Raw genomic sequence first — 16,653 nt, 5'->3', positions numbered from 1 at the left:
GTGCTGTAGATGTTTCCACGGTAACAGGCCCTGATGTGCGTCACCTAAAAGGCAGGAAAGGAAAAGAGAAAGATGGTCTCCAAAAGGGGGGTGAGGGGAGGAGGGAGAACTGGTGCCTTTGTTAAGGAGCAGGCAGATATGTAAATTGTCAAGGTCACTAAAGTGTTGGCCTGTAGACTCCATCCCAGTGATGCACAGTGAGAGGCTGCTTCCCCCCCACCCGCCCCTCTTAAGTGTAAATGTGTTCATGCCCTCTCCCAGCACAGCTCACCGCTCTTTGAGAAAGGAGCAAGGTCCACAGGAGGAGACCTGAAAGGGCGATAAATGGCAGAGGAATGATTTAGGACAGATCGTTGTCAATTTTACAGCATTACATGCAATATTATTAACAGCTGCAGTGCATTAGGACAGTTTAATGTCTGATTTACATCCTGGGTGGAAGGACTACAGCCTGCTTTTGCTGGCTGATACAACAGGGCTTTTCCACCCCTCTCCTCTATGATTTATCAACTAGAATCCATGGGAGTTCACGTTTATTTTCTTTCACATTTTCTGCCTCATTTCATTCTGTCCCCTCAGGAATCAGTAGTACAGTAGTTTAATTTTCTTCTGGTCCTTAACACTCTGAGCAAGTGTGACAGACTAACAGCCCCTTCCTGTGATTTCTTAATTCTTTTTATTACTTTTCCTTGGGACAAAGGGGTATATCATTAACTCAGTAGCAGGGATTAAGTCCCCATGCAGTGAAGTGGGTTTGTAACTCCACTGGGTGTGCTCCATGTATGTGTTTCAGTTTTTGTTACATTATATATTTTACCTATATATATTACGTGCTTGGGTACTACAGTGTTTGGTGCAATGGACAGCTTAGGCAGATAGATGTTTCAATAACTTCATCTCAGGGTAGAAGGGATATTGGTCTGAGGATATTAATCAGATTAAGAAGGAATGCTGAGCACTTTTCATGATTTCTTCACATTTCAATCAGGATGTGTTACGGAACCAAAGAATTTATGTGACAAGAAGGGAATTGTTTAACTCAGACAGCAGTGACCTTGGGAAGCAGATTGCAGCACCCTGCTGAAATGGTTTCACCCCCAAACAGAATATCTCTGTGTTTACACAACGGGAAAGATGTGATACAGACTCTTAAAACCCAGGAGTTTAAGGTTAATGCTGCCGTCTCATGAAAACACAAGAAAATGAAGGCCTACACGTTCCCTTGCATTACCTGGCCTTGAAGAGTCAGTGCCATATTCTGTCTTGGGCCAACATTTCCATGCACAGCCATGGATGTTTGGAACAGATCTGTGTCTCCTTTCAGTTGCCATTGTGCTGCATGGAGGCACAGAGTGCTTCATAGTGACAATAAGGATAGAGCTCAGATCCTTCCGTTCAGGATGCGATCACTGAGTAAAGGGAGACTCTCCATTAGCTGGTAGCAGATTAAGGTTTATGACATGGATTGGAGCAATTCTGGTTCCATCCAGAAGAGGGAAGTGGCACCAGTACGATAACACATAACCCAGATTATTACAAATTCCTCACACTGAATGGGGGGCAATACAGCCCCTAGTGTTCCCTTTTCAGAGGGATTCTGAATGGTACGTGTGTAAAACCTGTATCTGCACACACAGACTAAGCAGTTACACAACCCTCCCGTATGTACAAATCAGATGACAGGCTCCAAGTATCTGCCTGATAACTCCCCACGCTGAACGTCTCTTTGTTTTCTATTTGAACAGTAGCTTTAACAGAAGGTGGATTATCAAAACTGATGGGACAATCCAAAGAGTTCAGTACTGTAACTATGTGTGCATTTAATGGAAATGCATTCGAGTGCTGTGCTGACCTGCAGTGTTCAGGGACACTGGAACCAAACTCCCCAAGGGAGCCAGTGTGTTCAGAGCTGTGAATCTGGCTCTTGCCTATCTCTGATATTTACATCTGTTCTTCTTCCAAAGGTTGATTGTTTACCCAATGAACTGTAATAGCATCGATCACAGCAGCCAAAGGTAGACAATACTTATTTTAATCCAGATTCTACTAATGGCAGTGCAGTTAACCTGATCAACTAAATGATCCAGGGCAGCTGACGCATGCTATTCCTGAAACAGGACAAATTCCTGCCCCAGGTGGTATGAGCTATGCTGGGGAGAGGGGAAATAGAGTGGTGCCCGCCATGCATTATTGACAAGAGCTGTAATGCCAGCAGAGGGAAGGATGAATCAGGCTGGGATGGCTTCATGTGGGCTGCCCAGCTGCAGCCCTATCCATATCCTCTAGCTACCCTTGGGGACGGAGGGCACTGCACAGAATGGTAGCTGTTGCACTTCCAAGTGCGAGGTTGGAATCCTCCCCTACTGCTGCATGAGTGTTGGCATGGAAATGCTCCCTAGGCTACAGCCTCTGCCTGCAGTCGGACACCACAGAGCAGAGGACAGGTTGGCTGTTGAGATGAGAGGTGAGTAAGAACAACAATGCGTCATCAATGTAAGAGCTGAAACTAAGCAGCCTCAGGAAGTGAGATACAGTGCTCCCAGCCCCTGTTGTCCTAGAGGCACGGAATAAGGCACAGTCTAGAACTACAACCTCCCAGAGGGCAGTTAGTTTGCTGGGCTCGCGCATGGGCACTTTTTTAGTGTGTGATTCTTGTGCAGCTGTGGTTCTGTGCAGGTCAATACTACCGCCATTGATACTTAAAAAAACCAAACCCTTAAGTCATTTTAGTTGAACGTACAGTAGCTGATCTTTAACTGCAGGATTTGGCCTGTTATCTCCTCCCCCCCCTTTTTTTTAAATTAATAATTAAAAAAAAACCCAGCCGGATGTATTTTACCAAGGATTACTTAAACCAGTGAGCGTTCTCAGGCTCAGATCTTGTATGTTTCATCTGGGAGTGGATTTTTATAGCCCATTTATACTAACACTGGAAGTGCAGGGGGCGGGGTGGGGTGAGAAAGGTGCTTTAATAGAAGTGCTGACACAACTTCACCTGCATGGCAAGCCTGCTAAAGACAGACACGGCCCTAGGAGACTTGGCAGATTATGTGTAATTGATCTCTGGGCAGGCTTGATGCACAGACTCTTCAAAAATAACCTCTTAACCGAAAAATAAACACACAGAGTCCAAGCCTGCTCCCTTTGAACTCTTACAGACTTCAGTGCGACTGCAGGCTAGGGCCCAAGGTATTGCTTAGCCAGGGCAATACTGTGGAAGCAACGGGTATTCAATACACAGGATGTGGTTAAAAGGGTTGGGCATGATTTATTAATACTGAACACCTGGTACATGAGATACACAGAAGAGGAGTAAGTTGAAACTGCCCCAGCTTATATAGCAATTCTCTTTGTCTAAAGACAGTTCTCATTTATGCACTGTCCTCCTATCCTATCCCATGTGCTTGTTCAACAGACAGAGCCGTGTGCCAGCCCTGAATTTAACATGTGACAATTTTCTGGGGTGCATTTGGCCTGTGGGGACACAATATGAGAGATATCCCTTTATGCTCTTCATGAAAACGCCCATTTCAGTCTGTGTGGGAGGAAATGCTGTTCACGGGGCCAGGAAACAAAGGCTGGATGATTTTGTCAATAATGCTTTGGTCTTCAAAGAATTTACGGCCGCATTGCTTGAGGTACAGTAGTTATATTTCCCTTTTGTGCATTTGTTCCACACTGCAACACGTCATGACATGAGCCACGTGATTTACAATCCAAGAGGCAAATCTACTGCAGTTCCACACAGTGAATTTGGGTCAAAATCTAGAGTCAGACACAAGGTGCCCAGATCTCAGAAAAATCTCTTATTGCATGGAATGCTTCTGCTCTAGTCACAATCCCTTGGCATTTAACTATACATAAAACCTCTCATCTGTAGACCTAATACTACTTCAAACACTTATTAAGCTACACACACCTCTGATCCCAACAATATTGTCATCCTCCTTTTAAAGATACAGAAACCTAAGCCAGCTTTTGAGAGAACGTGGGCTCCTTTAAGGCTTGGGGTAAAAATGGTCAGAATTCAGCAGTTTTTTTATGTTTCATTTAGAGCTTTGGGATTTATTCAAACCCTGAGATCCCAATTGGCTTGCACAAATGCCCAGCAAGCGAGGCAGGGGTCTGATGGGACTTTGCCTTCCAGGCAGCTTTCAAAACCTGCTAGCCAGGCATTCCATTCCCTTTTGCAGAGGAAATGTTTTGTTCTCATTCCAGAGTGAAACCAAATTTCAAATGTCAAAATCCTTCACAAAACAGAATTACCTTTCTCCACCCTGTGAGCCTGGCTTCATAGAAGGAATTTACATTTAGCTCCTCCTGCTTCCTGGGTAATAATGACCAGAGAGAGAAAGGACATGTTAGATCTAGCTAGGGCACCTTCTATGACCGGGCTCAGAGAGAGGACAGTCGGTAGCTAAGGCTGGGGCTCTCAAAGTTATCCACATTCCTGTGAAAATAATACCTGATGTTTGGAAAACTGGACTGTGTTAGTAAACAAGGAACCCTAATAAAGCTGAGACGCCTTTCAGTTCAATTCCACTGTGTCTGTGTATTTATTAAACTCTGGGCCTTTTGCCTTCTGCCTCCCTTCTCATGGCCCTGGAACGCCGACAGAAAATCCCACCTACAGCTACATACAGGGCAAGTATAATCCCACTCTTCTGACTGAGGAAGGGATGATTACTCTTGGAACACAGTGACTGGGGCAAGCCTGGGAAAAGACGGTTACTCACCTTTGTAACTGTTGTTCTTCGAGATGTGTTACTCATATCCATTCCAGTTAGGTGTGCGCGCGCCGCGTGCACGTTCGTCGGTACAAACGTGCACGCGGCGTGCACACACCTAACTGGAATGGATACGAGCAAGCACTCGGAGAAGAACTTCCCACTCAGACACCAGCCTGTTCCACCATTAAACATTACTGCATAACTGCAAACAGGGGCGGCGCTAGACATTTTGCCGCCCCAAGCACGGCAGGCAGGCTGCCTTGGGCGACTTGCCTGCGGGAGGTCTGCCGAAGCCGCGGGACCAGTGGACCTTCCGCAGGCATGCCACCGAAGGCAGCCTGCCTGCCGCCCTCGCGGCGACCAGCAGAGCGCCCCCAGTGGCTTGCCGCCCCAAGCACACGCTTGGAGCGCTGGTGCCTGGAGCCGCCCCTGACTGCAAAACTGTTAAACTGTGAAGATCAGAATCAATTGATCGGAATGATCTGCTACCAGCTGGTGGGCACACTAGTAGGTTCTTTTAGAGGAATCTTTGTAGTGGGACTTCTGTACTGTAAGAGGCTCATAATTCCTTTTTAGAGCTTTCAGAAGAGTTGTTAGAAACCAGAGCCCTTTACATTTCGCATGAGGTGGCTTATCTATCGAGTTTCACTTTCCAAGCAGTTCCAAAAGATCCCTAGATAGCAACCAGGCAGCAACTGCTGTTACCGTATGTCTTTGTTTAGAAGTCGCAGCTTCTAATTATGTTTCTCCTGAGGACTTTAATATTGAAGGCAACTACAAAAAGAGGCCAGTTTCTATTAAATGCAATTACTTTCCCCTGTGCATTTTACATTGAGGGCAGCTTCAAAACAAAAGTGGCTTCTATTTAAAAAAGAAAGAGAGGAAAGAGAGCAATTTAGAGAGAAAGGGTGACTTCTATAATACAAACCCCCATCTCACCGGGAAGGCCTTTATTTTCCTTTCCAGGCATAACAAAGTGCATAGCTTTTGGTTTAGAATTTATATCGATGGTAAGACAAACAAAAGGAACAGGCAGAGGCAGACGCATTGAAAAGTGATGTTGGACGAAAAGCATGTCAGGGAATGGCGTAAGATCAAAGATCATTTCTCTGAGGAGCTGCCAGCATAGCATGATCTGGCCAAGGACTCCCAGAACTGCAAGAGACTTGACATTCAAGGCCACAAAGCATGGCTTCCTACTAAAGAATGTTAGCTAGCCGCCCGGATTGCCACACAGCATGAGCAACACCTGCACAGAAAAAGGAACGCATCCTGGTAAAGGCATCAATGTTAATCTCTGATGTTACTTCCAAGCACACAAGGGATGGGTGGAAAAGATTTGTCTCAGTAGGGCTTCAGGATAAGATAGCCAATGATAGTAGATCAGAACATACTCAGACTAAATCCAAGGAGCTCAGCATCAAAGAAGTGAAAGAATAGAAATCACACAGAAATTATTTTTGCAATGTGTAATTGGTGCAGGAACTGATTCTGAGGTGCACAAAGAGCACTGTTTGTGTAAAACTGACACAGTCTTTTTATCCACCTTCTGGTTACTCTGTGAGGGTAGCTTCTATTAAACCCTGCATGGTAAAGAGGTTCCTTCCAAATTAGAAGGTCTGCCAAACTATAAAACCTGATTTTTGAATTACAAAAAGCAAGAGACCAGTCTGGATGGTGGTTTAATTCTGTAATAAAATTAAATTTTGTAGCAACTGCCCATCAGAACTATGTGTGTGTTATTAGACATACCGTTGAAGACAGACAGACACAAGACAATCTTGAGAAATAATTCACCCTATGCTAGAAAACGGAGCTAATCAAACTGGGGCAAAATTTTTTAAAATAGCTGTTGTCCAGTACATCACTTCTCATGCCTGGTAAAGCTGCTCTGTTGTTTCTTTTAGGTATCCTTTCTTGCTACAGACAGAACGCTCAGAGATTTATCCAGCAGCCATTTGAATGCTGAGCCTGCCAAGAGCTAGAGAGAGGTTTTTTTTGGCTTCAGTTCCTGATTAATTTTAACTGCGTCACTTGAAGCGGAGCCATGTTGGAGTCAGCGTTGAAAGCAGATTTATAAAGGCAGCCTCTCATTTGTTCACCTCTTGCTTTTGGAAGTTCAGCTACCCGCCACAGGTTAGCTCGATGCCTAATATTTTTATTAACAAAGTTATTGGAAAAATCCTATGAATAACGCCTCCCTCTATTTGACATATATCGTACTAATGATGCACTGCAGATTTTCTGATAGGAAAACAACCTTTGCATTCATAGTGCTAGAAAGCAGACTGTGGAGAAGTAGCCTCCTCGAAAAGGAACACTTGCCCTTTAAGAAAAACCCTGCAGTGATTTTCCATTATCCTGCAGTCTTGCCTACGTGGCAGGAATTGTTTAAAAGGCAGATGCATCATGGGTGAGGCTCAAGCACTGATCTTTTTGCTGTTGCCTGGCTACGGCTCTTGGTATGCAGGCAGCAAGCCAGGCTCCTGGGAAGCACCTTTGTTTCCAAGAAGGGATTTGAATTCTGTTTTCATGCTGAAGGCAGAGGACAAATGATGCCCCACTGAAGTTTCCCAAGCAGCCAAAGTGTAACAAGCATCAGGAATTACTCCATAATATTAATAAAAGCCTATCAGCTGGGACAATTTTTCACATCTTAAAACAAAGAAATAGTTGAGTATATCGATGTTCTATCGTCCGCTTGCCATTATAATGATATAATGCTTCCTCCTGCAGGCTGGGCACATCAACAGATCATGTCAAACAAAATCTCCTGGATTTCCTCCAGTCCTACTGGACCCATTTAATAAACAGGGATTATATTTGGAGTTCTGTAACTTCATAAACAGGTTACTTGAGATAATATTTGGAACCAAGGAGCCTGATTCTCTGTTTCTGTCCACCTTGTGTAGACATTTGCAAAGTAAAATGGTGTAAAATTGACACTGGTAGGGTAATGGAGAATCAGACCCATATGCTTTCTCTGTTCCCTGTTGCTAGGCTCATGATATAGCACACAGCACTGTGGAAACAGCCATTTCCTGACTCTCACAGACCTGCATTCCATCTCTGGAATGTGCTTTTTTTTCCTCCTCAGAAGCCTGACACTTCCATCCTTACCCCTGTGTTATACTCCTCAATTAACACTCTAGGTTGCATCTGCCATGCAGTGAGGTTATCTCCCTGTGCAGCCAAACACTACCATCCTTAATTGGACCCCTGGTGATAACCGTGGAGCAACAGGGAACCACCCCATTGGGTGACCCCATTCACACCCCATTGCACACTAATTAAGCAGACATCACCCCCTGTGTAGATCCAGCTAGGTCAATGGAAGAATTCTTCTGTCAACCTAGCTACCACCATCTACACTTATTATCTATATCCATGGAAAAACCCCTTCGATTGATGTAGGAAGAACCTACATTACAGCACTACAGCAGCATGCCCTTAGTTTTTGTTCACACTAGGGAAAAAACAGGTGTATGTTTAAAATGTATTAACTAGCATATGATCCTAGTATAACCAGGACAGGTTGTAGTTTCATCATGTATCTGATGGTCAATGTAAACCCTAGGATCCACTCTACAATTCATACATTGGTATATTTTAAGGCCAGAAGGGAACATTATGATAATCTAATCTGATCTCCTGCATAACACATCCCAGAGAATCTCACCCAATAATTCATGGGCTCATAACTTCTGTTTGTGTTGTAGTGTATTTTTTAGAAAGATAATCCTACCTTGATTTAAAGATTTCAAGTTTTGGAGAATCCATCATCTCCGTTGGTAAATTGTTCATTACCCTGAATGTTAGCAATTTGCACCTTATTTACCTTATATTGTGTCTGGTTCAACTCAATTAGATATAACACATGTTAAAAGTACAATATGTCCTGTCTACAGCAGGATTTTAAAATGTGTTCGCTATTGTGTGTTTGCATCAAGCTTTAAAAAATGCCAGTGAGCAACCAAGGGTGGCAGAATCTGGTCCCCAAATAACAATGGTTAAAGGTGCCATTCCTCTTCTTATTATATGTTCATAATTAAACAGATGAGCTCTTTAAACAATTCGTTACCAATAAACAAAGCCAAGGTCAGATGGTCATGAAGGATTGTCGCATTGTGAAGTAAGTTTATCACAGTTCCATTTCTACTAGAGCTAGAGCGTAACAACCACTCAGCTTGCAGGCACCTCCTGAGGCCTTGTTCTGTGTAATGGAATGCTGATATTCAGGTCTGCCCGGGAAAGATTTTGCTTCTCTTTTTTGGGCAGCTAAGAATGTGGTAGGTTCAGTTAGTGCCTTGCCTGAGAAGTACAACCTTAGCTTTGAATTTCCTGGGCTTCTTACGTTTGTTTTTATAATGCCAATGTTTTTAACAGTAATATGCATTCCAACTGCTGCTATGTGCCTGCAATCTTAGCTTCCTTGCCTAAATGAAGGGTTATTTTTTTTTGGTGGGTGGTAATTTCCTTATTTTTAAAAAATAGACGTAAGGTCCACTGAAGAGGATCCATGGACGTCCGGGGAAGTCCATGCTGTCCAGTGGACCTTAGGATGTTCACATAGGGTCTGCTGGCTACATTTCCTGATATACAGAGCTCCCACTCATCATCCAGTGAAGCAGAGTCTCTATGCTGTAGATCAGCCTCTATATGTCCTCAGGAATCAGGGCTCCTGTCCTGTAGAGCACAGGATGTATTAATGGGGGCTGCTCTCTCCCCATAGTGATGTTCCTGTTTAAAATCTTAACAACTTGCAAATATAAAAACAGAATAGTCTTAGAAGGTTAAGAGAGAGGAACCAAAAATAATCTGTCTTCAATCTCCTAATGGTCCTTTGATACCCAACATCTGGGAGCTGAGTTCACAGTGGAAGGATTCTGGTTCTTTTTCAAACCACCTACTGTTTAAATTTCCTTTGCTCTTTCACCCTGCCCTGCTGTAACCTCCAGACTGCATCACCCCTAGTGTTGCTACTGCGCCCTCCACTCAATAACTAGTGGCTCTGCACAGCAGTGGATTAATCTGCTATATCCCTGGCTCACCTTCACCCACTTTCCTCAATCCTGTAGGGCTGCAGAGGAGCTGGGTTATGGAGAAGCTTCATGGCCCTTACTGTGGACCACTTTACTTTATCCTGTGGGCATCCCAGATCCTATCTCCCTGTGAAGGTTTTGCTGCAAGCAGGGCCCTCTCCAGTCAGAGAGCTGGGGAGAGGATAGCTCCTTAAATATGCTGTTCCTCTAGGACAGTGTTTCCCAAACTTGGGACGCCAGTTGTGTAGGGAAAGCCCCTGGCGGGCCAGGCCGGTTTGTTTACCTGCCATTTAAGTCCCTCGGCCTGTGTCGCTTCCAGCAGCTCCCATTGGCCTGGAGCAGCGAACCACGACCAGTGGGAGCCGCAATCGGCCGGACCTGCAGATGCGGCAGGTAAACAAACCGGCCCGGTCCACCAGGGGCTTTCCCTACACAACCGGCATCCCAAGTTTGGGAAACACTGGTCTAGGAATCTATGGTCTTTTTCAGAAGGTGCCTGCAGACCTGAGTGCCCGCAGCTCATGTCAGAGTTACATGTAAGAACTCAGAAGCACTTTTTTGGGGGGAGGAAGGAGCATGAAGACCTCCAGTTTAGCCTATTTTCCAACAGTCGCCCTATCCCTCCAATAGGGAGGGACCTCTGTGTTTACCTCTAGGTGGGAGGGCAAGATGTAAGTCTTCCTAGAAGTCACAGTATACCGCGACAGCTTTGCCTACATGGCTTGCTACAGGGGCAGTCCAGCCAACAGATTCCTCCAAAAGAGGAAATACATCTGCGCCAATATTCTCCCTGGCCTTAGGGATGGGCAAAATGAATGTTCTGATCCAGTACTAGTGGCCAGCAGGCAGTGAGGTCCAGGAGTGTGCTCAGCTCCACTTGGAAATATTCTGTACAGCTCACAGGCCTCCTCATTCAGTCTGTTCCTGAATGCAGCCCTCCCTGATTGCTGTGTAAAGCCATAACAGCAAGGAATTAAAAGTGTCTTCTGCAAAAACCTACTCACAGTAAGGGCCTCGTCCTGCTTCCATTGACTTAAACGAGATTGGAACAGAGCCCTAACAAAGCTGAGAGGAACAAAGAGGAGGAAAAGTAGGTAGAAAGAAGGAAGGGGCCAGAGGAGAGAAAAGGACAGAAGAGTGAGGAAGGAAGCAATAACTTAAAAAAAGCCATTGGAGTACAATCAAAACCTACAGGCAAAATTTTCAGACTTGGTTGACTAAAGTTAGACACCTAAATCCACATATAGGCACCTAAATCAATGACCTGGTTTTCAAGGTGCCAAGCACCCCAAAGTTCCTGTTTATTTCAGCGTAAATTGTGATTATTCAGCACATATGAAAACCAGGCCAATTTCATTTACAGGCCTAAATATGGATTTAGACGCCTACCTTTAGATTCCTAAATTTGAAAACTTTGGCCAATAAGAATGAAAATAGAACTTACTTTGTAGTCTTCAACCAGTTTCATTCTACTGCCATTTGGCAACTAGATACTCTGGTGATTTGTGATCTGCAGCTACCTAAAAGAGTGAGAAATTTACTTTTTTTAAAATGTCCACTAGGCCTTCCCATATAATTATTATTTATATTTATTTCACAGAAGTCATGTGGGCTGCACAGTCATTCCCGTATGAACTTAGTGTTTTGTTGTTGCAAAATGTTCTGTGGTTAAAGTTCTGATCTGAATGCTTGATAAATATCTGAGCATTGAGATTGCAGGAAGAAAAAACACCTAAAAATCCCAGGCATTAAGATCATGCATGAGGTGGCTAAATCTGTTTCCAGCTAGTCCTGTCTGCAAGGTATACCCAGCTGGGCTCCCTTTTCAAGGGGGCAGAGGGGACGCTTTAGGAAATGACCAGATTCTTTCAATTTCACTTTGTTGCTAAAATGAGCACAAGGCGGTGAAGAAACAGGGACTTCTGTGGGAAAGAGGCAAAGAATGGGAGGAGTCTAATCCAAGCAGGCAGGCGGAGGAAATTCACCAGGGGTCCTTCTTCCTGTATTAATTTGAGTCACAGAATTAACTGTGTCACAAAGGGCCCTTTTTCCTTTTATTTATTATGTGTATTGCAATAGTGCTCAGAGGCTCTCAGGATTGAAACACCTGGTGCTAGCTACCCCAAAGAAGTTATGATCTAATTGATAAAAGGATGCAACAAGACTCTATTACAAATTTGGAGGGCAGCACAGAAGGGGCAGGAGGGAAGCACTTTAATCCCGTGTAAATTCAGCCTTGGTGCATTCATCCAAAGGGCCATGCACACCTGGGCTCCCTCTCCTCCCCTAGCAGCACAGCTGGCTTAGTGGCTGTGCTGCCCTTGATCCTTGGGCTGTGGCTTTACATGAGGGAGGAGACGGTATACAGAAACAATAAAGAAGAAAAAAACACAATGAACAACATTAACATCCGCAATGACACTGGTCTGCCTACTACCTAGAGCAGTGATTCCCAAACTTGGGACGCCGCTTGTGTAGGGAAAGCCCCTGGCGGGCTGGTTTGTTTATCTGCCACGTCCGCAGGTCTGGCTGATTGCGGTTCCCACTGGCCGCGGTTCGCTGCTCCAGGCCAAACCACCCCGACTGCCAGGGGCTTTCCCTATACAAGCGGCATCCCAACTTTGGGAAACACTGACCTAGAATGTTTCTCTCTGGTCCCCTCACACCTTCAGCCCAGCGAATTATCTCCTCCTGTGTGAAGGCTCAGATGAACAGAGATGATTATCTCATGGATAAGTAGCTGCGGTAAAGCGGCAGCACGCCACATACACGTCTTTCCCCTCTTTCCATGCTCCTGTGCACATTTGCCTGCTGTTTGCCTGAGTTTCTCTCCACTCCATGGAGCAAAGAGTAGCAGCAGGCCCATAACCTTAGAAAGCATCTGTACATTTTATATGAATGTAGTGCTTCTGAAAGGCACTAAATTGACATCTCTGGAGACTACAGTCCTCCTTTTATGCCCAGAACAGGTAGTACACAGTAGTACAGCATGGGTAGCCATCGGGCAAGTTTTCTCCAGATCACAGGATTGTCTCAATGTGCCACAGACTACTTCCAAGGTTGAAATAGGAATTCTGTCTCATTCCATCCTTAAGGTACATCTCAGCTAAGATTGCCATCTGTGGTGGACAGTTAGTGCCCTCTTTGGCGGTTGAGCTGACACTTGTCTGCTGGCAACTGGCCTGAGATGCATGAATTCTTTTCACATAGGCCAGTGAACAATCATCAAATGAGAATAACTTTCAGCTCCTGATCCAGGCTGCATGCAAATGGATGGGCTAAAATGAGTAAGTAACTGGACCCCATCATTATCAATATCGTGTATCAATAACAAGCTACTATGTGAAAAGAACAAGGAGTACTTGTGGCACTAAAAAATGACTTTAGAGACTAAAAAATGTATTTGAGCATAAATTTTCGTTAATCTCTAAAGTGCCATAAAGTACTCTAAAATACTCCTCGTTCTTTTTGCTGACACAGACTAACACGGCTACCACTCTGAAAGCTACTGTGTGTTTTTATCAATCATCTGCACACATTCCCTCTTGAAATAGTCTGTGTCCGTAACAATTTCATTCTGATGGAGACGTGTTAGTCTCTTCCATCCTACACAAGGTCCTGTAACTAGGGCATTTGTGGCTGGCTGCTTGCATATCCCTAGGGAACCTGACGTTTGTGAAAATCTGATTGGTCTGAGAGAGAGGTGGAGAAATGCAGTTCTCTGTAGAGGATATATTTAGGAGTGCAGCTGTGGGAGGCTGTGGAAACAAGAGAGCTCTTGTACTGCCAGAGCTCTGCTCAGCTCACAAACCTAAATAATCTGTTTTCTTAGCACTATATTTTTCCTTTCCACAGTTCTGGGGTTGAATTGAAACATACAGTTTAATGCAGCCACAATTCCTCCTAGGGAATGCACGCTGCAGTGCCAGCTTCGTCATCCCTTAACAGGGTGCAGTATGTGCCCCGCATATGCACTGTAGCTAGTCAGTAATGTGCAATAGAGCATGGTGACCCTGTCTTCACTGTACCCCTCTCTGCTCTCTTTGGAGAGGCTAGTACTGCTAGTGTTGTTAGTCTCACCAAGGATCTGATTCACCGTTGCTCCATCTCTTGTGTATTCATTTACTCCAATGCGAAGTGAGTATAAAAATGCATGTAAAACCCTACTAGATCAGAATGGAACCGTTACTTTGCATCAGTGTAAATAGCACACAAGATGCAAGGGATTTGGTGAATTGGGCTCAAAGTCTCTGTGCTTTTCAGCCATATTGTGACTGCCTCTGCAGAGGAATGGGAGGTTGGGAAGGTTCCTTGTACCCTCTTCCCTCAGCTTGTGCACCCATGCAGGGACACGCACAATCTAGGCCTCGTGTGGCCCTAAAAGATGATTGCAAACAAACGGTGCCATGGAGTGCAGTTAAAAACTTGTGACCATATTCATCTAGTTTTATATAAGTAGTGTGGAGCACCAAAACCTGTGCAGGGATGTCTGTACTATGCCTTCGTGCCCTGGCTTGGCCCCAAGGGCTATGAGGAGGTATGTACTCAGGCTGTGTCTCCACTACAGACCTCTGCCAGCATAGCTATGTCGGTCAAGGGTGTGAAGAGGTGTGATTGCAGGCCGATATAGGTGTTCCAGCAGAAGACCATAGTGGAGATGCAGTTATACGGGCAGATTCTTTACCAGTACTTGTGGGGATAGTTTTACTATACAGGGATAGCTGCATTCACACTAGGAACACTTTGCCAGTATAGTATACTGGTATTCCTATAAAGCGCTCCTAGTGTACACACAGCCTCAGAGGGAAGCCACTGAGCGTTCCATCCCTCAGTTTACTAGCTCTGTAGGGGACCAGCTTAAAGTTATAGTGCAGTCTCCATAGCAGCCCTGCCAGGGGAGGTTTCTGAGGGCATGCACTGAATCAGTACATGCCCTGGTTGCCTCTGCCTTGTCACCTCCCTGCCCATTGCCAGCCAGTAACTCACTGCTCCCAGTGGCGGAGAACTTGCAGTTGCCTTCCACTAACCCAGCCTCCCTACTGGCAGGCTTCCTGCTGCAGGGGGTTTCCAGGGGTCACAACTCTCCTGGGTCTGCAGCAGAAGCTGGCATAGAACCTGAGACGAATCTAAAAGAGATCTAGTTTATCAACTCTCGATGTAGCTTTTTTTCAAACACCTTTGTATGAAGGTTTGTTTTTTTACACCACTTACTTAGCAGCAGCAGGTTTCAATTACCAGTTCTAATATTAAAAGTAGATTAGACAATGCAGTAGAGTAGAAAAATGTACTACAGTGAATAATCCTCCATTGGCAGATGGACAGACTAGTTGCACTGTGTGGTCTTTTCTGTCCCTAATCTCCTTGATTCTGTCCCTTGCACTCAGGTTCTCCTGCAGTGAAATGGTTACCTTCAGAACTAATTGGCTCAGAGAGCGCCAGTCTTTTGCAACAGATTATTGCAACCCTATTTAAAAGCAGCTTCCCTTCCCCTCCCCCACATTATAAAAACAAGTGGTGTAGTGAGAAACCAAATACTACAGAGTACAGTATACAGAATCCCTTAGTACTACAGCTCAGTACATTACACAAAAGTCCTTTTATATCTGGGAGCTGGAGGTAGAAAATTCTACAGGGGAAGAGCTCAATGATATTGACTGAATCAGCAGCTTTCTTTCCCAAGAGATCACCATACTTGTCATTTCAGTGTGGTTTTTGCATACCACTGTGGATTAGAACAGCACTCCACACACCCGTTCACCATGTTCCTGATTATTTGAAAATGACAGGGTGTGAAACCATTCGGGGTATTTTCAAACTACTGAAACCTGCTAGCCTGATCTGAAGACAAGCCAGCTTGCAAAAAGAAGAACTTTGAACGCTTCTTGCCATGTCTGCATTTAGCAGGATGCAGCCTTGCAAAGGGCTTCCGGTCACGAGTCCCTGTTGGAGCTCAGTGTAAAGAGGAAAAATGAAATGAAATGAAAGCAAAGCAAAGGAAAAAAAAAGTTAAAGTTGGGGGATTGAGGGCTGGACACTTTACATTTCTAGGAGAGTGCAGAGGCAGAAGCCATTTTGTGAGACAGTGTTGATAAGAGACACACATCTGTTCATGGAAATTTCAGTTTTGGACGTTTATTCTTATATTTAACCATGAAACCTCTTAATTGCTTCATCACATTCTCTGAGTTCTCTTTTGGCTTTGATCCTATTGTCACTGCTGGAATTCATATTACATTCCTTCCTATCCAAAGAGTAACCCTATGCCAAGTATCAGAGGGGTAGCCGTGTTAGTCTGGTTCTGTAGAAGCAGCAAAGAATCCTGTGGCACCTTATAGACTAACAGATGTTTTGCAGCATGAGCTTTCGTGGGTGAATACCCACTTCTTCGGATGCAAACCCTATGCCTTCAGTCCAAATGGCTTTTATTTTAAATTAAAGGAAAACAACAAAACAAGGAAGAACAAAGTAATGTCTCCATGAGCACGGTCTTTGTAAAATGCTGCATTAACTGCTGCACTGCACACAGTGCTGGCAGCTGCCTCCAGCAGACTCCTAGAATTTTAAAGATGCAGTAGGCGGAGAAGCTCATAGCTGAAATGTTCAGACACAATTTAATTATATTCCAGTTAATGACCAGGTGTTTTTCTAAGCAATGTATTTAATAGCTACGTCTTGTTTAGAGGAGACCAGTTATTGAGATGCTTTTGACAGGTCAATGTGAGAGGTAATTTCAGATGGCACTAACTCTACTAATCATGTCCAAATTATTTGACCTTTGTCGATGGCAATCCGTGACATGCCCTTGGCTAGTCAAGGTAGGAGACCCAACCATGGCATAAGATGAGCTGTACCTGGTAGAAAATGTGGTTTATCTACCAGGG

At 44.6% G+C, this 16,653-nt stretch overlaps 1 long non-coding RNA gene across 1 annotated transcript in view; it reads left to right on the top strand.

Moving 5' to 3' along the window:
- Positions 1-2,370: 2,370 nt before the first annotated feature.
- LOC123343824 overlaps positions 2,371-16,653 on the top strand; it is a 44,964-nt gene continuing 30,681 nt past the window's right edge. Inside the window, exons 1-2 of the long non-coding RNA XR_006572375.1 lie at positions 2,371-2,464; positions 6,638-6,866. This is a non-coding gene — a long non-coding RNA (uncharacterized LOC123343824). The remainder of the gene's footprint in view (positions 2,465-6,637; positions 6,867-16,653) is intronic.

Source organism: Mauremys mutica, chromosome 11 (assembly GCF_020497125.1).
Source record: "Mauremys mutica isolate MM-2020 ecotype Southern chromosome 11, ASM2049712v1, whole genome shotgun sequence".
Classification (NCBI taxonomy): domain Eukaryota; kingdom Metazoa; phylum Chordata; order Testudines; family Geoemydidae; genus Mauremys; species Mauremys mutica.
Note: the sequence above shows the minus strand (reverse complement) of the source record. Positions and strands in the feature narration are given on the sequence as shown.